Source organism: Ovis aries, chromosome 17, assembly GCF_016772045.2.
Source record: "Ovis aries strain OAR_USU_Benz2616 breed Rambouillet chromosome 17, ARS-UI_Ramb_v3.0, whole genome shotgun sequence".
Classification (NCBI taxonomy): Eukaryota; Metazoa; Chordata; class Mammalia; order Artiodactyla; family Bovidae; genus Ovis; species Ovis aries.
In genome coordinates, this window is record NC_056070.1 from 3,572,262 (window position 1) to 3,593,669 (window position 21,408).

Below are 21,408 nucleotides of genomic sequence, written 5' to 3' on the forward strand. Positions count from 1 at the left end.
GGCACAAAGACAGAAATATAGATCAATGGAACAAAATAGAAAGCCCAGAGATAAATCCACGTACCTATGGACACCTTATCTCTGACAAAAGAGGCAAGAGTATAAAATTGATTAAAGACAATCTCTTTGACAAGTGGTGCTGGGAAACTGGTCAACCACCTGTAAAAGAATGAAACTAGAACACTTTCTAACACCATACACAAAAATAAACTCAAAATGGATTAAAGATCTAAATGTAAGACCAGAAACTATAAAACTCCTATAGGAAAACATAGGCAAAATACTCCCCAACATAAATCACAGCAGGATCCTCTATGACCCACCTCCCAGAGTAATGGAAATAAAAGCAAAAATTAACAAATGGGACCTAATTAAACTTAAAAGCTTCTGCACAACGAAGGAAACTATAAGCAAGGTGAAAAGACAGAATGGGAGAAAATAATAGCAAACAAAGCAATTGACAAAGAATCAATTTCAAAAATATACACATGGAAAGATGCTCAACATCACTCATTATCAGAGAAATGCAAATCAAAACCACAATGAGGTACCATCTCACACCAGTCAGAATGACTGCGATCCAAAAATCTACAAACAATAAATGCTGGAGAGGGTGTGGAGAAAAGGGAACCCTCTTACACTGTTGGTGGGAATGCAAACTAGTACAGCCACTATGAAGAACAGTGTGGAGATTCCTTAAAAAACTGGAAATAGAACTTCCATACGACCTAGCAATCCCACTCCTGGGCATACACAACAAGGAAACCGGAATTGAAAGAGACACGTGTACCCCAATGTTCATCACAGCACTGTTTATAATAGCCAGGACATGGAAACAACCTAGAGGTCCATCAGCAGATGAATGGATAAGAAAGCTGTGGTACATATACACAATGGAGTATTACTCAGCCATTAAAAAGAATACATTTGAATCCGTTCTAATGAGGTGGATGAAACTGGAGCCTATTATACAGGGTAAAGTAAGCCAGAAAGAAAAACACCAATGCAGTATACTAACGCATATATATGGAATTTAGAAAGATGGTAATGATAACCCTATATGCGAGACAGCAGTAGAGACATAGATGTATAAAACAGTCTTTTGGACTCTGTGGGAGAAGGCAAGGGTGAGATGATTTGAGAGAATAGCATTGAAACATGTATATTATCATATGTGAAACAGATTGCCAGTCCAAGTTTGATGCATGAGACAGGGTGCTCAGGGCTGCTGCACTGGGATGACCCTGAGGGATGGGATGGGGAGGGAGGTGGGAGGGGGGTTCAGGATGGGGAACATATGTACACCCATGGCTGATGCATGTCAATGTGTGGCAAAAACCACTACAATATTGTAAACTAATTAGCCTCCAATTAAAATAAATAATTTTTTTTAAAGTGGAATAAAAAAAAAAGAGAAAGTACATATGTAGCAACAAAGACCCAGAGCGGCCAAAAAATAAAATAAATAAAATTTAAAATGGAGATGCGTACATTTTCTTGATAAGATAAATCATTCTCCTTCTCTTCACCTTTTTTTTTTTTTTTTTGCCTTTTGTTATGGTGGAGGTGGGAAGTGGGTGGAAGGAGGGCCTCAGTAGGATTCAGAACAATTATTGGAAGGTCGGGAAGAGCATCCACCATCCTTCAGCTCCCAGATTCATTGCTAACAGAAGTGGCCCTGGATTTTGTTTGCCTGCTCCTCAGGGCTAGGACAGGGACAGAATCCCACGTGGAAGCCAGCTGGGGGGTCCCTGCCACCCTGTGTAGGAAAATAAACCGCTAATTAACAGCAAGAGATTTGCATTCAAGGAAGGAGATTCTTAGGATTGTTCCCAGTCCTTTGAATCCAAAAGATGTCTTCTGGGCTGATCTCCATAGGAGAAAACATGTGATTCTCTACATTCTGAGGGCTTTACCAAAGCTTACTTATCAACCGTGCACATGTCCAAAGGATTTTTAAAAGTCTGTAAACCCTTTAAACAGCAAATCAAGGGTAGCATCAACACTGACTGGTAACTTCATCCTTCTAACCCACTGGACACTATATGATGCAACTTACAAATATCTGTAGCTTAAAGAATGGGCTGATCTCCTTCAGCAAGGTGCAGGTGCCCAGGACCTGGCCATGTGTGCGAGCCTGCGTCTATTGTTTCTTCTCTCTGTGCCAAGTGTCTGTCACTCCGGGGAGGAGGGCCCACAGAGTCTGGGAAGTATGTCCTACAACCATCTAACCCTTATACTGTCCTTTCCAAGTAGTGGCCAAGGAGATTTTAAAAGCAACTCAGTGGAGAGGTGATATAAACTCAACTTTCAAGGCGGATGGCCACAGTGAGCATTGGCTTGGAAGTGGCAGATAGCACAAAACAGTCTCAATGTCACACTGTGTAGACCAGTTCCTACAAAGCCCCACTCACATTCAGCTCACCCCCACCCAATCAGAGGACCACTGCACCCTCTCCCTCATATGCTAAATAATGTAACCTCAACTAATTCTCTGCTCTCTTATTTCAGAAAAGTGAAAACATGAAAGGAGCCACATTTATGAAGAACAATGCACATAGGTAGTTTACTGGTGGGCATCTTGTGTCAGGGACACTATTCTAAATGCTTTACACATGTTAGCTCTCATTTATTTCAACCTGATAAAGTAGGAACTATTGCTATTTCCACTTTAGGGATAATGAAACTGCAACAAAGTGGTTGAGCAACAGTAACCAAGATGATACAGCTAGTCTTCAGGGGCTACCTCCGCCATGCAAAGCCACACAAAGCCAACTGCAGAGTCTAAATACTCAGTCACTACACTAAACCACCTTTTCTGATGAAAAACATATACTTCTGCTTTATTGACTGTGCCAAAGCCTTTGACTGTGTGGATCACAACAAACTGCAGGGAATTCTTCAAGAGACAGGAATACTAGACCACCTCACCTGCCTCCTGAGAAATCTGAATGCAGGTCAAGAAGCAACAGTTAGAACTGGACATGGAACAACAGACTGGTTCCAAATCAGGAAAGGAGTACATTAAGGCTTGTATATATTGTCACCCTGCTTATTTAACTTAAATGCAGAGTACATCATGCAAAATTCCAGCCTGGTTGAAGCACAAGCTGGAATCATGATTGCCAGGAGTAATTTCAATAACCTCAGATATGCAGATGACACCACCCTTATGGCAGAAAGTGAAGAAGAACTAATGAGCCTCTTGATGAAAGTGAAAGAGGAGAGTGAAAAAGTTAACTTAAAACTCAACATTCAGAAAACTAAGATCATGACATCTGGTTCCATCACTTCATGGCAAATAGATGGGAAAACAATGGAAATAGTGACAGACTTTATTTTGGGGGGCTCCAAAGTCACTGCAAGTGGTTACTGCCGCCATGAAATTAAAAGACACTTACTCCGTGGAAGAAAAGCTATGACCAACCCAGACAGCATAATGAAAAGCAGAGACATTGCTTTGCCTGAAAAAGGTCCATCTAGTCAAAGCTATGGTTTTTCCAGTAGTCATGTACAGATGTGAGAGTTGGACTATAAAGAAATCTGAGCACCAAAGAATTGATGCTTTTGAACTGTGGTGTTGGAGAAGACTCTTGAGAGTCCCTTGAACTGCAAGATCCAATGAGTCCATCCTAAAGGAAATCAGTCCTGAATATTCATTGGAAGGACTGGTGCTGAAGCTCAAACTCCAATAGTTTGGCCCCCTGTTGGAAGAACCAACTTACTGGACAGACCCTGATGCTGGTAAAGATTGAAGGCAGGAGAAGGGGACGACAGAGGATGAGATGGTTGGATGGCATCACCAACTCAATGAAAATGAGTTTTATCAAGCTCCGGGAGTTGGTGATGGACAGGGAAGCCTGGCGTGCTGCAGTCCATGGGGTCACAAAGAGTTGGACATGACTGAGCAACTGAACTGAAATGAACTGAAGACCTCCAAAACAAAGTTATTTAGAAGTGATGAGGGTGGACATTCTTGCTTTTCTATTGATCTTACTGGTAAAGCAATTCAGTCTTTCATTCTTAAGCATGATATTGGCTGCAAGTTTTTTTGTTTTTTTTTTTTTTTTGCTTTCTTTTTTTACAGGCGCCCACTTATCAGATTGAGAATGCTTTCTTTATACCTAGTTGGCTGAAAAATTTTCAAATCATAAATGGGTATTGAATTTTACGAAATACTTTTCTACATCTATTGAAATGATCATGTGGTTTTCTCTTTTATAGTCATTTATGTGGTTTATACATTTACAAAAGTTAAACCAACATTGTATTCCTAGGATAATCCATATATATGTGCTGTGTGCTTAGTCACTCAGTTGTGTCCAACTCTTTGCAACCTCATGAACTGTAGCCCACCAGGCTGCTCTGTCCATGGGATTCTCCAGACAAGAATACTGGAGTGGGTTGCCATTCCCTTTCCCAGAGGATCTTCCCAACCCAGGGCTACACAGTACATAGGGTTGCAAAGAGTCAGACACGAGTGAAGCACACATCTATCTATTAATACATAATATGTATTTTCTCAGTGTTCAATCAGACTCAGTCATGTACAACTCTTTGCAACCTCATGGACTGTAGCCCACCAGACTCCTCTGTCCATGGAATTTCTCAGGCAAGAGTATGGAATGGTTTGCCATTTCCTTCTTCATGAATCTTCCCAACCCAGTCACTTACACAGGCAAGCAAATTCTTTACCACTAGCGCCAACTGGGAAGCTATAATGTGTATTATGTATAGATTTAGTCGCTAAGTCTTCTTAAGAAGTTTGAGTCTATATTCATGAAGGATATCAATTTTCTTCTGATGTATCTATCTGGTTTTAGTATGACAGCAATGATACATTGTAAAATGTTTCTTCCTTTTTTATTTCTCAAAGAATTTACATAGATCTAGCATTATTTGCTCCTTAAATATTTGATAAGATTCATCAGTTTAGCAATGTGGGCATGGAGTTTTCTTTATGGAAAGTTTTTAAGCTATAAATTTAATTATTTTAATCATTGAGAACTAGTCATGTATATCTGCTTCTCTTAAATGAGTCTTAGTAGCTTGATACTTCTTTCAAGGAATTTGTCCAATTTCATCTAAGTTGTCAAATTGATCAGAGTTAAAGTTGTTAATAATTTTTACTTATTTTCCTTTTGATGACTACAGGGTTTTCTTCATGACAGGTCTATTTATTTATGCATGTATTCATTTTTGGCTGTGCCGGGTCTTTGCTGCAGCGTGGGCTTTTATCTTCTAGCGGCGGGTGGGGGCTGCTCTCCAGGTTCAGAGCACAGGTCTGTCACTGCAGAGGCCTCTCATCGGGAGGCACAGGCTCTTGGATGCTCAGGCCTCAATAGTTGTGGCACACAGGCTTGGTTGCTCTGCAGGACGTGGGGTTAAATGGACCAGAGACGTCTTCCTGCACCAGGGAAGTCTCCTGAATTGGCAGGTGGATTCCTTACCACTAAATTACCAGAGAAATCCTTCTCTTTCATTCTTGACATTGGTCGTCTTCTCCTTCTCCCTCTCAATTTCTCTCTCACGCATTTTGCTTGAACTACACCAACAGAGAACTATGAGAACAGAATTTCTCAAACGTGGGACAGTTAACATTTTGGGCTAAATAATTCTTCATTGTGGGGATTGTCCTATGAATAGAGGATATTAGCAGCATCATTTAACCTTTACTCATTACATACCTGTAGCATTACATCCTCTCCATTTGTGTCAATCAAAACTGTCTCCAGACATGGACAAATGTCCCCTGGGATGGGTGGAATCACCTTTTGTTAAGAACCACTGGGTCAAAGATTCATAGATTTTTATCTTGTTGACTTTTAAAAAATATATCTTTTTTTTAAATTTATTGGTTTCTGCTCTTATCTTTATGATTACCTTCCTTTTATTTGGGGCTTCCCTGGTAGGTTTTCCCTTGTGGCTCAGCTGATAAAAAATTCACGGGCAATGTGGGAGACTTGGGTTCAATCCCTGGGTTGGGAAGATCCCCTTGAGAAGGGAAAGGCTACCCACTCCAGTAGTCTGGCCTAGAGAATTCCATGGACTATACAGTCCATGGAGTCACAGAGTTGGACTCGACTGAGTGACTTTCACACACACACACGTCCCTGGTAGCTCAGCTGGTAAAGACTCCCACCTGCAATGCAGGAGACACCAGTTCAATTCCTGGGTCAGGAAGATCTTTTTTATTTACTCTGGGTTTAACTTCTGTAGCTTCATTAGTTTAAAATCTTTCTTTTTTTATATTATAAAAGTATCCAATGCTGTGTATTTTTCTCTTGGCTTGTATTTAGCCACATCTCATTAATTTTACACATTATGTTTTCATTTTCATACAGCTTACATATTATTTTGTAATTTGCTTTTAAATTTCTTCTTTAACCCAGGGTGTCTTAGTCTATTTGGGCAGCTGCAACAAACTGCCCCAGACTAGGTGTCTTGTAAACAACAGAAATTTATTCCTCAATTCTGGAGGCTAGAAGTCTGAGATCATGTGGCCAGCAGAGTTGGTCCTGATGAAGTTCCCCTTCCTTCCAGGCTGCACACTGTCAGCTTAGTGCTGCATTCGCACATAGCTGAAGGGGCTAAGAAGCTCTTGGAGTTCCTTTTTTTTTTAATTTTTATTTTTACTTTATTTTACTTTACAATACTATATTGGTTTTGCCATACATTGACATGAATCCACCACGGGTGTACATGCGTTCCCAAACATGAACTCCCCTCCCACCTCCCTCTCCATAACATCTCTCTGGGTCATCACTGTGCTCCAGCCCCAAGCATGTTGTATCCTGATTCAGACATAGACTGGCGATTCGATTCTTACATGACAGTATACGTGCTACAATGCCATTCTCGGAGGTCCTTTTATAAGGGCACCAATCCTATGTATAAGGGCCCCGTTAATCAGTCACCACCTAATCACCACCTAATCACCTCCCAAAGGCTTCACCTCCTAACTACACCTGGGACCTTAGGTTTTCAACACATGACTCTTAGCGGGACACAAACATTCAAACCATAGCACAGAGATTATTTAGAAGTGAAAGTGAAAGTGTTGCTCAGTCATTTCTGACTCTTTGCAACCCCATGGACTGTAGCTTGCCAGGTTCCTCTGTCCAAGGGATTCTCCAGGCAAGATTACTGAAGAAGATTGCCACTCCCTCCTCCAGGGGATCTTCTCAACCCATGGATCGAACCTGGGTCCCCTACATTGCAGGCAGATCCTTTACCATCTGAGCCCATTTAGAAGTGTGTTCTTTAATTTTTAAGTATTTGAGAACATTCTCAGATATCTTCCTATTGTTGATTTCTAGTTTAAATTCATTGTGGCAGACATAATTTTTATTATTTAATTATTTTTAAGTTACTGAGGAACTCCCCAGGGGCCTAGTGATTAGGATTCTGGTCTTTCACTGCCACAGTCTGGGTTCAGTCCCTAGCTGGGGAACTGAGATACGGTAAGCCATGTAGCACAGCCAAAACACAAAACCAAAAAAGTTACTGAGAATTTTTTTAAAATCCCAGAATATGGTCTATTTTAGTGAGTGTTTCATAAGCACTAGAAAGATCTGTGCATCCCGCAGATGTTGGTCAAGTGCTCCATAAATGTCAGGTCAAGTTGGATCTGTTCCTAGTCTCCTACGGTGCTACCAATGTTTTATTTGTGCTATTCACTAACAAGTAAGTATTGTTATAATTTCTGTGCACTGTAGACTTATCAGTTTCCCCTTGTAGTTCTATCACTTTTTGTTTCACGTGTTTTAAATTTTTGTTATTATACGCATATATGTTGAGAATTTGTCATCTTGAACTTGGCTCATTGATAATTATGAACTTTATCCTTGATAATACTTCTTGCTCTGAAGTTTCCTTTGTTAGATATTAACACAGCCACTTAGGTTTTCTATGGTTAGTTTTGTATTTTATAGCCTTTTCCCATCTTTTTACTTTTAAACTATCTATGCCTTTATGTTTTAAAGGAGCTTCTACGAACAGCATATAATTCCTCAGATTGTCTAATTTACATGAAACTATCTTTAAGCTTACTAGCACTTTCTTCTGTCATCTTCAATCTCTTGTAAAGACTATCCAGCGGATGCTTTGATATTAATGTTTCAGTTCTATGACTTCAATTTGGTTATTTTCAAAATTTTCTATTCCTCTCTGGCATTGTCTATTCACTTGAGCATATTTTCCTTTATAGTGTCGAATATATTTAAAAAGCTGTTTTAAAATCTTTGGTAATTTCATTATATGGGTTATCTCTGGGTTTGTCTCCATTGGTTGCCTTTTATTTGAACATTGATTACATGTCCTTGTTCCTTCACATTCCTGGTGATTTCAGATTATATCTTGGACGTTGCTAATGTGTACGGGTTTTGGTTTCTCTCATATCCCTCTTTAGAATATTGAATTTTTTTTATCAGACAATTTTCCTGACAGAACTCTAACGATAAACTCTTTGTGTGTTGCCTGAAGCAGCAGAAACCTAGCTTATTTCTTCTAGCCTTAATTGGGCTGCTTGGAGCCTTCCCCATACCTATGTAGTTCAAGAATCAGATATTTAAGCAAAACTGGTGTGCAAAATATAGTCTCCTCCATGGCTCTCTCCTTTCTGAGACCTGCTTTTCAATTTCTAGCTTCTGTGGTACCCCCTGAAACTTGTCCTCTGATTATTCAAGCTTCTAGGGCTATGAATTTTCTAGCCAAGGTTTAGCCACCCCATCTGGCATAAATTGGGGTTTGCTCTCAGGTAAACAAATTGAGACAAATGAGAAACTTATTCCACGCCATGTCTTCCTTCCAAGAGCGGGCTGCTATCAAGTTTCCGCCTGTTTTTGTTTGTTCTCCAGGGCCTTTAGGTAGTTGTCATATTTTCTCCAGAGTTCATTGTTGTTTTTTGAAGGATAGTTGGCCCAATAAGAGCTATTCCTCCATTACCAGAAACTAGCATTCCATTGCTCTGGCTTGGATTCTTTTAATATACAAATACAATGATTTATACTTGTCCATCACTGGCAATTTTTCTATTTATTCTCAAAGATAAATCAGGTCTTTCAGGAGCCTATTCTTAACTACTCAAAATGACAGTATCATCTCCAAATATAAATATTTTGCTTTGTTGTCTATATTCCAAGTTATTTGTTAATTCATGCAGTCTTTACAGAACTCTCTTATTCACCCATTTCTATTCAGAGAAGAATTAATTTATATTATTCGTTTCTTATCACTAAACCCTTTATAAGATAAAATAGACTCTTCACTACAGCCTGACCAGATTTTGAAAATAGCTAGTGTAAAACTTTGTCAGATGGCTTTTGAAATTCTCAGTGGACTATATCAACCAATTGTTTACACTTGTCTTTTTATTTCTTTATCAATAATTTATCCACATCAATAATTTATCCACAACATATTTTTAAATGTTTTGCTAGAAAGTCATGTTGCCTCATATGTTATTTTAAGAGTTTAATAGTCCAATCCTTTATTAATTATAAACTTAATATCAGCTTGTTTATCATAGAAATGTGATGTAACTTTAAATTCTTGGATTCTTTCTGGATTTTTTAACTAATCTTACACTTGTGATTTTCTAGTCTTGTGACATGGAAATCATAACAAGTCAAAATTTACATTTTGGCTACACATCCCTGATTTAATACTTCAGTGACTTTAAGAATGCCATCTGATTTTGGTGATTTAAGCTAAATTTATTTTGCTAATAATAGTTAATGTTTATTATACACGCATTAGATGCCAAACAATATTCTAAGTGTATGATCTCATCTTGTCCTCCAATTGCTCCATAAATTGCCTTCATTTACATCAACAGATATAAACTGTTGGATCACATCCAAGATATTGACCCATTCGATCTAATGCTTCTAACACTGAGGGAAAGTGTTGGAACAGCGCATCTTTCTCAGTAAGCCTTCAAAACACAAGGTTTAAACTGCTTTATGCGTACTCTTTTGCATGTGTGCTAAGTTGCTTCAGTCCTGTCCGACTCTGTGCAACCCCATGGACGGTAGCCCACCAGGCTTCTCTGTCCCTGGGATTCTCCAGGCAAGAATACTGGAGTGGGTTGTCATGCCCTCCTCCAGGGATCTTCCCAACACAGAAATCGAACCCATGCCTCTTACATCTCCTGACTTGGCAGGCAGATTCTTTACCATGAGTGTCACTTAGGAAGCCCCAAACTGGTTCTATAAGACTAATATATTTTCAGTAGTCATGTATGGATGTGAAAGTTGTACAGAAAAGAAAGCTGAGTGCTGATGAATTGATGCTCTTGAACTGTGGTGTTTGAGAAGACTCTTGAGAGTTCCTTGGACTGCAAGGAGATCAACCAGTCAATCCTAAAGGAAATCAGTCCTGACTATTCATTGGAAGGACTGATGCTGAAGCTGAAGCTCCAATACTTTGGCCATCTGGTGTGAAGAACTGACTCATTGGAAAAGACCCTGATACTGCGGAAGACTGAAGGCAGGAGGAGAGGGGACAACAGAGGATGAGATGGCTGGATGGCCTCACCAACTTGATGGACATGAGTTGAGAAAGCTTCAGAAGTTGGTGATGGACAGGGAGGCCTGGCATGCTGCAGTCCATGGGGTTGCAAAGAGCTGGACACAACTGAACAACTGAAAGGAACTGAACTGAATATATTTTCTGCTGGAGAGGGGGATCTTTAAAAAGTGAGAGAAATGGCAAAGCTTCCAACAGAGATAGAATACTAGCTGTGAGATAATAAATCATGTTCGTTACTTTCAGAACTTCATTCCTTTATCAATTTTTGAGTAAAACAATTGTTTTTTCATGTGTTTTTGGCTCAATTTACTTGTTGCATAGGTTTTGTCTCTTTCTTCCCCTATTGTGGGTTATAGTTTGCTTTTTCTGTCATTCAGTTTGAGGCATCCCCTTGGGCTCCTTTTGCTCTTGAAATATCTTTTCATTTTTTTTAAGTTTGCTTTTAGTTTGAAGAGTTTTTTCTTATCATTGTCTCCTTTTTTTGTTTAATTCTATTTTTTCCATTTTTCTCTTTTCACCCTCCTGGTCAGTTGTGATTCATTTTCATCCTTTGTGCTTTTATTTACAAGCTTCCTCCCATGGTGCTTTTTCTCTGCTTCCTTTCATAATTTTCCTTTATATCTTCACAATTTATTTTTTATTTCTACAGTTAACTGTCTTATTTGACTGCCTCAGTTTTTGTGATTTCTCCCATATCAGAGTATTTTCCTTTCTTCTTTCCTTAAATTCTACCAGCACTCAAACTGGTAATGCACTAAGTTGAAACAAAGGATTTCATGACATTTCCATTGCTTCCATTCCCAGCTTTTCAAAAGCAAGTTGTGTGCTTTCTCAATTTTTATTTCTCTACCACTCTCCCAAACCTACTCTGCACCTACTAGTTTTATATTCCTGTTTTTCTCTCTGTTTATACCCTTTGAGATCATTCTCCTCTATTACCAGGAGAACTAGGATGACTTGAACTAACTGAGGAAGAAGGAAGTGCATTTTCATGCACTCCCATGAAAATGGACCATATACACCCCATGCATTTGAACCTCACCTAGTAATTATTCAAGTTCAAAGCTGGTTACTATGCCTGAGAGGTTCCTAAACCTTCTTTGGCAGAGAAAAGACAGATGGACCAAGGGTGGAAATAATGGGGAAGGCCAGCTTAGCAGGGAGTATGGCTAAGCACCTACACAGGGATAGAGGCTGAGGAACAGAAAAGGGTTTACTATCTTTATTGTCTTTAACCACCATGGACATCTTGTAGTGCCAGTGACAGCTGTGACTGTCCTCAGGTTCTAGAATATCCAGGAGCCCAAACTGTACTCCCTGTTGCTTTCTTGTGGAAGGAAAAGCTGAACATACCCAAATAGCTTCTTTTCTTATCATAAGCTTCCAAAACTCTTTTGAAGAGCTCTCAAGATGCTCTCTTTTGTCAGCTGCCTTGTTTATTTTCTACACAGCCTAGGGGCCTGAGACCCTGTGTTCTTTTGAAAATATTTACAACCCATTGTTCCCTCCTATTTTCTAGCCTGTGTCAAGGTCACCAATCTCACCACTCAGTTGAGCTTCCATGGACCAGAAGTAGTGCTGAAGAGTATGAGGTGCTAGGCTTGCCCCCAGGGATTAGGCACAGTCCGGCTGCAGAGGGACCAAGATTAGTTCCAGGAGGTCTCTTTTCATCTGTTGGACTTCGCTAGTAACTTCCACCATAGACATTTGCTCTATCAGCCTTTTGTGGGGGTAACGGTGCAGCATTTCAGATGGCGGGTACATATAGAGGCCCAGCTGAGGAGATGCACTCTCTGACCACCTAATTCTGCTAAAATTTGACAGCCTCACTTCCCTAATTGATAGGGGAAGCCAGCTAGAAGGCAGAGTATCTGTGGTCTGTGATCACAATCCTTGGTCCAATCTAAGTTGATGAAGACCTCTCTAGGACATATTTCTTTCTAAAGCTAGCTTGAATAACAAATCTGCTGTGAAATAAATCTTATCCTGTTTCCCTGCCATCAGTCACTTTTCAGCTTTCATCCCAGAATACAAATATACTGAATAAGTTTAGTCTAAAGAGAAACACTATACATTTAAAATGGCCAGTAGCAATTTATCCAGTGAAATCTAGTTTTCCACCACCCTCAAAGCCCAGGAAAAGACTAAGTGAATTCTTTTCCATAGCCAACAACTCTTGCTGATGCTTTTCCAAAGAGACACACAAACCAAGAAAAATATATCATGAATGTTATTGAAAGTAAATTGGTTTTTGAGACATTGAAAACATTTTATTCATTTAAATAAAAGCAGAATGGCAGTGGCCTGCTTTTAAGTCATATTGTCCATGAAATTGAAGCAATGCATTCATCTCGATTTTTCATGCTCATTGTCCCTATTTTAAAATGGTAAATTCAATCGCCACTTATTTGCATAAGTTGTTTAACTTTGAGTCTGTTTTTGACCAAAATTAAAGCGCATTGAAATGTCACTGTTTAACACACGGCCAATCATCTCCTTCAGTGAAGCCACTTGTCTTCACAGAATATTTAGAGCCCCCAAAGATGATAGTCTCCTTCACAATGAAACAATACTGTGCTTAGGGATTTCGTAATGAGAAGAGAGTATTTGCTAGTATTAAAAAAGCTAAAATTGAAAAAGTCCTCACAAAATAGAAACAAGCATATGCAGTCATTTAAAGTATGGTGTGTATATATTTTCAGAATCATTTTCAGAATCAGTTTCACAACTGGAAAAGCAAAAAAGATGATTTAGTCAGACATGTTCCAAGTGGTTTTGTAATCTAATACTGATAAATTCTACAACCATCGTTAGCCTGCACAAATTAGAGATATGTTAAGTCACATAGAAACATCTTCAATTTTTGAGATAATAACTCTGTAATTTATTTCACATCAAACTTTTTTCAAATTAAACCAACATGTTTAAATGTCAGCTTCCACAATTGGCACAGAATTTTTTAGTGTGCTAAATATCTCAAAATCGGTGATATATAAAAAATCTTGTGCCTCAGAAACACTTATGTGTGTCACCAAAACCAGGGAATAAATATTGTCTAAGATGGTCATATTTTTTGCAGCCAAAGATGGAGAAGCTCTATACAGTCAGCAAAAACAAGACTGGGAGCTGACTGTGGCTCAGATCATGAACTCCTTATTACCAAATTCAGACTCAAATTGAAGAAAGTAGGGAAAACCGCTAGACCATTCAGATATGACCTAAATCAAATCCCTTATGATTATACAGTGGAAGTGAGAAATAGATTTAAGGGCCTAGATCTGATAGATAGAGTGCCTGATGAACTATGGAATGAGGTTCATGACATTGTACAGGAGACAGGGATCAAGACCATCCCCATGGAAAAGAAATGCAAAAAAGCAAAATGGCTGTCTGGGGAGGCCTTACAAATAGCTGTGAAAAGAATAAAAGTGAAAGGCAAAGGAGAAAAGGAAAGATATAAGCATCTGAATGCAGAGTTCCAAAGAATAGCAAGAAGAGATAAGAAAGCCTTCTTCAGCGATCAATGCAAAGAAATCGAGGAAAACAACAGCATGGGAAAGACTAGAGATCTCTTCAAGAAAATGAGAGATACCAAGGGAACATTTCATGCAAAGATGGGCTCAATAAAGGACAGAAATGGTCTGGACCTAACAGAAGCAGAAGATATTAAGAAGAGGTGGCAAGAATACACGGAAGAACTGTACAAAAAAGATCTTCATGACCCAGATAATCATGATGATGTGATCACTCATCTAGAGCCAGACATCTTGGAATGTGAAGTCAAGTGGGCCTTAGAAAGCATCACTACGAACAAAGCTAGTGGAGGTGATGGAATTCCAGTGGAGCTGTTTCAAATCCTGAAAGATGATGCTGTGAGAGTGCTGCACTCAATATGCCAGCAAATTTGGAAAACTCAGCAGTGGCCATAGGACTGGAAAAGGTCAGTTTTCATTCCAATTCCAAAGAAAGGCAATGCCAAAGAATGCTCAAACTACCGCACAATTGCACTCATCTCACATGCTAGTAAAGTAATGCTCAAAATTCTCCAAGCCAGGCTTCAGCAATATGTGAACCGTGAACTCCCTGATGTTCAAGCTGGTTTTAGAAAAGGCAGAGGAACCAGAGATCAAATTACCAACATCCGCTGGATCATGGAAAAAGCAAGAGAGTTCCAGAAAAACATCTATTTCTGCTTTATTGACTATGCCAAAGCCTTAGACTGTGTGGATCACAATAAACTGTGGAAAATTCTGAAAGAGATGGGAATACCAGACCACCTAACCTGCCTCTTGAGGAATCTGTATGCAGGTCAGGAAGCAACAGTTAAGCGGACGTGGAACAACAGACTGGTTCCAAATAGGAAAAGGAGTACATCAAGGCTGTATATTGTCACCCTGCTTATTTAACTTCTATGCAGAGTACATCATGAGAAACGCTGGACTGGAAGAAACACAAGCTGGAATCAAGATTGCCGGGAGAAATCTCAATAACCTTAGATATGCAGATGACACCACTCTTATGACAGAAACTGAAGAAGAACTAAAAAGTCTCTTGATGAAAGTGAAAGAGGAGAGTGAAAAAGTTGGCTTAAAGCTCAACATTCAGAAAAAGAAGATCATGGCATCTGGTCCCATCACTTCATGGCAAATAGATGGGGAAACAGTAGAAACAGTGTCAGACTTTATTTTTTTGGGCTCCAAAATCACTGCAGATGGTGATTGCAGCCATGAAATTAAAAGACACTTACTCAGTGGAGGAAAAGTTATGACCAACCTAGATAGTATATTCAAAAGCAGAGACATTACTTTGCCGACTAAGGTCCGTCTAGTTAAGGCTATGGTTTTTCCTGTGGTCATGTATGGATGTGAGAGTTGGACTGTGAAGAAGGCTGAATGCCAAAGAATTGATGCTTTTGAAGTGTGGTGTTGGAGAAGACTCTAGAGAGTCCCTTGGACTGCAAGGAGATCTAACCAGTCCATTCTGAAGGAGATCAATCCTGGGATTTCTTTGGAAGGAATGATGCTAAAGCTGAAGCTCCAGTACTTTGGCCACCTCATGCGAAGAGTTGACTCATCGGAAAAGACTCTGATGCTGGGAGGGATTGGGGGCAGGAGGAGAAGGGAACGACCAAGGATGAGATGGCTGGATGGCATCACGGACTCGATGGACGTGAGTCTGAGTGAATTCCGGGAGTTGGTGATGGACAGGGAGGCCTGGCGTGCTGCGATTCATGGGGTCGCAAAGAGTCGGACATGACTGAGCAACTGAACTGAACTGAACTGAAGTGTCCTTTCCGTTGTACGTGCCAGCATCATTATTCATTTGTAATTATTACAGACTTTACACAGACTTTTGTAGAAAAATATCATCAAACCACAAGACTAGGTTAAGAAGAATTAAATTTACTGAATATTTCTTAAGGAAGTAGAATTTTTTCTATACAAAGTACAGATACAGTCGTTGTTGTTCAGTCACTCAGTCTGACCCTTTGCAACCCCGTGGAATGCAGCACACCAGGCTTCCCTGTCCGGAGTTTGCTCAGACTCATGTCCATTGAGTCGATGATACCATCCACCATCTCATCCTCTGTTGCCTCCTTCTCCTGCCCTCAATCCTCCCCAGCATCAGGGTTATATTGAACATTTATAAATGGAATGAAAAGGAGGAGTTATGGTTCTTAATAGACTTATACAAGAAGTCCCAAAATCTTTATAAGAAAGGGGGTTGTTAGACTAGGAAGCAAGAAAAAAAAAGAATCTTTAATCTTTCAACTCTTGTTTTGAAATAATAACTGCTTTAAAAATCAAATATTTTATTCTTCTTTTCTTTTCTTTTTTTTATTGAGTTATAATTGACATACAGCACTGTGTATGTTTACGGTATATGGTATAATGATTTGACTTTCATACATCATGAAATGATTACCACAATAAGTTTAGCGAACATCCATCATTTTATAGAGATACAAAATTCAAAGCAAAACTTTTTCCTTGTGATGAGAACTCTTAGGATTCTCTTAACTTTCATATTTAACATACAGCAGTGTTAATTTTTTGATGTATGGCAAAATCAATACAATATTGTAAAGTAATTAACCTCCAATTAAAATAAATAAATTTATATTTTTAAAAATGATAAATAGAATTAACACTGCTGTATGTTAAATATTTTATTGTTAAGGGCCCAAAATATTTTCAATAAGGAAATAATTTTCAATTGTCTATTAAATCGGAATCATAGGAGTGGTGTTTCAATTATATAAAATTCTGGATTAGTGGAGTACAAATTAAAGAGGAATTATAGTAAAATAGAAACAGATTGTGCAAGTTTAGTTTTAGAGGTACTTCAAAAATTCAGCCACAAAGCAAGATTTTGGAACATATTATGATTATGGACTGTGCGGGCAGCGGCTCTCTTCCGAGTTTGGAAAGGGGAGTGAGTCTGAGCTGCCAGGTCTTCCTTTCCCAGAGGATACCATATTGAAATGGCTTAGTGAGCTCCCCCTAGAATTTAGTTTGAGAGGAAGATGAATTGGAAGTTCAGAGTGAAAATGAGCAGTTGAGCTTTCGTCATGGGAGAAAGAGAAGTTTTATAACTGGACACATATGATAGCCATTTACTTTGTTATTAATGCTTTTGAACCTAAGTGCATCTAGCATTACAGATATCACACAAAGAAGAGGCTATTCTTTGTCTGGAATGAGCTCAGAGAAAGAATCCAAGTGTTTCTCTGGTGGACCTGAACTCTTTGGGCAATTTTTTCCCATCACTTCCTATTTATTGCCACTTTGGCCTCTTTCACTCTTCTTTCATGGGCTACATCTAGTCATACAAATCTCACATTGTGAGTTTAGGAGGAAAACAACATCTCTGACACCAATCCAAGTTCTGAACTAATTGAAATAAAGAACAGAACTCCTATACAGATCAGAAAGTTTGATTGAGCAGTAATAAAGTCATCTGTGCAGTATAGTTTTTGTTGTTCAGTCACTAAGTCATGTTCAACTCTTTGCAATCCCATGGACTGCAGCATGCCAGGCTTCCCTGTCCTTCGCCATCTCCCAGAGTTTGCTCAGATTCATATCCACGTGGTCTGCAATGCTATCTAACCATCTCATCCTCTGCCACCTTCTTTTCCTTTTGCCTTCAATCTTCCCCAGCATCAGAGTCTTTTCCAGTGAGTTGGCTCTATATATATTAGAGAGCCAAGTTACTGGGGCTTCACCTTTAGCATTGAGTGGTTAGATCTTGCAGTCCAAGGGACTCCCAAAAGTCTTCTCCTCCAACAGTACAATTTGAAAGCATCAATTCTTTGATGCTTGGCATTCTTTATGGTCCAACTTTCACATCCATACATGACTAATGGAAAACCCATGGCTTTGACTATATGGACCTTTGTTGGCAAAGGAATACCTCTGCTTTTTAATACACTGTCTAGATTTATCATAGCTTTTCTTTCAAGGAGCAGATGGCATATAATTTAATGGCTGCAGTCACTGTCCACAGAGATTTTGGAACCCAAGAAAGTAAAATCTGTCACTGCTCCCACTTTTTCCCCTTCTATTTGCTATGAAGTGATGGGACAAGATGCTATAATTTTGTTTTCCAAATGTTGAGGTTTCTGCCCCCACCTCCGGTGGATTTATTTTATTTTTGTTTAATTTAAATTTATTTATTTTAATTGGAGGCTACTTACTTTGCAATATTGTATTGGTTTTGCCATACTTCAACATGAATCCTTCACGGGTGTACACGTGTTCCCCATCCTGAACCCCCCTCCATCTCCCTCCCCATACCATGAGTTTTAAGCCAGCTTTTCCACTCTCCTCTTTCACCCTCATCAAGAGGCTCTTTAGCTCCTCTTCACTTTCTGCCATTACAGTGGTATCATCTATTTATCTAACGTTGTTGATTTTTCTCTGGGCAATCTTGATTCCGCTTGTGATTTATCTAGCCTGGCATTTTGTATGATCTACTCTTCATAGAAGTTAAATAAACAGGGTGACACTATCTCTTCTCTGGTGACTCAGACAGAATCTGCCTGCAATGCAGGAGACCTGGGTTCAATCTCTGGTTTGGGTAGATCCCCTGGAGAGGGAATGGCTACCCACTCCAGTAGAATTGCCTGGAGTTTTCATGGACAGAGGAGCCTGGCAGGCTACATGCCATGGGGTCACAAAGAGCCGGACACAACTGAGTGACTTTCACTTCCCTTCCTAAAGCCCACTTGACTTCACACTCCAGGATACCAGACTCTTCCCTTGTCCTCAAGATCCTGATGCTTTTTAATAATACTGGCTAAATCATCATTGTGATTATCCTGGTGATTAAGACCTTTTGGTATAGTTCTTCTGTTTATTGTTGCCACTTCTTTTGATCTCTTCTAATTCTGTCAAGTCCTTACCATTTCTGTCCTTTATCATGCCCATCCTTGCATGAAATATTCCCCTGATATCTCTAATTTTCTTGAAGAGATCTCTAGTCTTTCCTATTGTATTGTTTTCCTCTACTTCCTTGCACTGTGCATTTAAGAAGGCCTCCTTATCTCTCCTTGATATTCAGTATAGTCTGAAGTGAAGTGAAGTCGCTCAGTCCTGTCCGACTCTTTGCGACCCTATGGACTGTAGCCTACCAGGCTTCTCCGTCCATGGGATTTTCCAGGCAAGAGTACCAGAGTGGGTTGCCTTTTCCTTCTCCAGGGGATCTTCCTGACCCAGAGATCAAACCCAGGTCTCCCGCATTGCGGGCATATGCTTTACACTCTGAGCCACCAGGGAAGCACAGTATAGTTTAGGCACGGCCAAAAATGAGCTTGACAGCATTCTTCTGAATTAAACATTCACCTCCAGAATATTCGCTTTTGATAGGTACATCTCCAAAAAGAAAGCAGCAGTTCAATTCCATCTGAAACTCATCAATCACCCTTCAGTGGTAAACAGAACTTAGGGGTGTTATTCTAATGCGGTGGTTCTCAAATGTGTTCCAGGGCTTGGAGATACACAAGCCCTTTCAGGAATTCAGAAGGTCAAAACTGCTTTTTTTTAATGATACTATTATTTGCCTTTTCACTCTCATTTTCTCACAAGTGTGCTGCGGGGATTTCCAGAAGCTATATGACACACAGTGTTGCAACAAACTACATGCAAAATCCAGAATCCAGCTGACTTTCATTAAGTTGTTCATTAAATAGGATTTTCAAAAATGTAAAACAAGGCCACTTTTCTCACTGAATTTTTTCTTTAGCTTTTAAAAATCTTTTTGTTTTAAAATCATTTTAAAATTACAGAAGATAACACAAATGATTGGATGTACACTTCACCCAACTTCTTTCAACATTTCATGTAACCATAATGTTTGCAAACTATCAAAACTAAGAAATTAACATTGATACAATACTATTAATTAAACTACAGAATTTACTCAGATGTCAGCAGTTTTTACACTAATATCCAGAATCCAGTTCAGGATACATCATTGCATTTTTTGTTGTTCGTGTGCTGTCATGTCCGATTTTTTGTGACCCCAGGGACTGCAGAATGCCAGGCTTCCCTGTCGGTCACCATTCCCCAGAGTTTGCTCAAACTCATGTCCACTGAGTTGGTGATGCCATCCAACCATCCCATCCTTAGTATGAATGAATGTCATCCTCTTCTCCTCTTGCCTTCAATCTTACTCAGCATGAGGGTCTTTTCCAATGAGTCAGTTATTTGCATCAGGTGGTCAAAGTATTGGAGCTTTAGCTTCAGCATCAATCCTTCCAATGAATATTCAGGGTTGATTTCCTTTAGGATTGACTTTTTTGATCTCCTTGCAGTCCAAGGGACTCAGTTGTCATGACAAATTTCTTTTGTCTCCCTCTTATCTGTGACAGTTCTTCATACTTCCCTTGTCCCCAAGATCCTGATGCTTTTTAATAATACTGGCTAAATATTTTGGATAATGGCCCTCAATTTAAGGTTGTCTGATACTGTCTCATGATTGGATTGGCTTAATGGATTTGAAGGAAAAAACCTTAGAGATACTGAAGTGTCCTTCTTTAGAAATATGTGATATCCTTCTGTCATGTTACTAGAGATATTAAACTTGACTGTTGCACCTAGTCGGTTTTATTCAATAAAATATTTTTGTCTATGCAAATACATCTTTTGTCTATGCAAATACTTTTTTTTCATTGTTAACATCTTTGCCAACATACTAGATTTTAGCATTAATGAATGGATAATGGATCCTTCCTGAAGCAATTATTACTCTGGTGTTCTAATGCTGATTTTCTATTTCCCTCATTCCATCTACTTTTTAAATTTGAATTATTTTAAGGTTTTCTTTATCCTTCAATATTTATTTATTCAATTATTCATTTATATCAATATGGATCATGGACATTAGTTTTATCCTTTGGATTGCATAAAATATTATCAGTAATTTATTGCTCAAATTGTTCCATCTTTGGCCATTGGTAATTCTTTCGTCTTGGCTCATGAATTCTTTTGAGATATTCTTCTTTCTGACCCTACAAAATGTTCCAGATTCATTTTGTACTTTTTCTGCCGCAGCCCTAGTATCATCCAGTTCTCAAGGAACCCTAGTTCCTCTTACTAGAGAAGGTATTTAGACACTGAGATCTCTCAGTTCTGGATGTGCTCATTTCTACAAGAGTGTCACAGTTTCTAGACCCTAGATCAAAGATACATTTCTGTATGTCAGTTCAGTTCAGTCACTCAGTCGTGTCCAACTCTGAGACCCCATAGACTGCAGCATGCCAGGCCTCCCTGTCCATCACCAACTCCTGGAGTTTACTCAAACTCATGTCCATTGAGTCAGTGATGCTATCCAACCATCTCATCCTTTGTCGACCCCTTCTCCTCCCACCTTCAA